The sequence below is a fragment of the Penaeus monodon genome, chromosome 33 (assembly GCF_015228065.2).
Source record: "Penaeus monodon isolate SGIC_2016 chromosome 33, NSTDA_Pmon_1, whole genome shotgun sequence".
NCBI classification, from domain to species: Eukaryota; Metazoa; Arthropoda; class Malacostraca; order Decapoda; family Penaeidae; genus Penaeus; species Penaeus monodon.
The window spans coordinates 3,873,989-3,875,164 of record NC_051418.1 but is presented as its reverse complement, the minus strand read 5'-3'; positions in this window follow the sequence as shown (position 1 = coordinate 3,875,164).

Genomic DNA, 1,176 nt, shown 5'->3' with positions numbered 1-1,176 from the left:
GGGGGGGGAGGGAGTGGAGGGGGGGGGGGGGAAATGGGGGGGGGGTGGAGGGATGTGGAGGGGGGGGAGGGTGGAGGGAAATGTGGAGGGGGAGGGTTTGGGGGGATGGGGAGGGAGGGGGGGGGTTTTGTGGGGGGGGTGGGGTGGGGGGGGGGTGGAGGGATGCTGGAGGAGCGGGTGGAGGGATGCTGGAGGGAGGGGATGGAGGGATGCTGGAGGGAGGGGGTGGAGGGATGTTGGAGGGAGGGGGTGGAGGGATGCTGGAGGGAGGGGGGGAGGGAGGAATGGAGGGATGCTGGAGGGAGGGGGTGGAGGGATTGGGTGCCTGAGGGAGGGATGCTGGAGGGTGGAGGGAGGGATGGGGTAGAGAGTGGGGGGGGTGGAGGGATGGTGGTGTAAGGGGGGGTGGAAGGAGGGATGGTGGAGTTAAGGGGGGTGGAGGGTGTTGGAGAGAGGGATACTGGAGGGTGGGGGTAGAGGGGTTGGAGGTGGAGGGTTGGGGGAGGGAGGGAGGGATGCTGGAGAGTGGGGGGAGGGATGGAGTAGAGGGCGTTGGTAGGAGGGATGTTGGAGGGGGGTGGGGGGTGAAAGGGCTTAGGAAAAGGGGGGGGTGGCGAATGTGGAGGGGGTAGAGGATGTTGGAGGGAGAGTTGTTGGAGGATGGGGGTGGAGTGGAGGTGGGAGGGGGGGGGTGAAGGAATGGGGTAGAGGGTGTTGGAAGCAAATATGTTGGAGGGAAGAGGGAGGTGTAAGGGTGGAGGGAGGGGTGTTGGGGTGGGAGGGGGATGCAGGGGGGGGAAGGGTGCAAGGGTTGAAGAAAAGGGTGGTGGGGTGGAGGGAGGGGGCGAGATGGAGGGAAGGATTCAAAGGAGTTGTTGGTGTGCTGGAGGTTGGGGGAAAGTGTTGGAGGTTGGAGGAAAGTGTTGGAGGTTGGGAGAAAGTGTTGGAGGTTGGGGGAAAGTGTTGAAGGATGGGAGAAAGTGTTAGAGGTTGGGGGAAAGTGTTGGAGGTTGGGAGAAAGTGTTGGAGGATGGGAGAAAGTGTTGGAGGATGGGAGAAAGTGTTGGAGGATGGGAGAAAGTGTTGGAGTAAGGGAAGGATGTTGGAGGTAGAGGGAGGGTCGCTGGGAATGGAGGGAAGGTGTGAAAGGAAGGAGGTTACTGAGTGGAGTGTAGG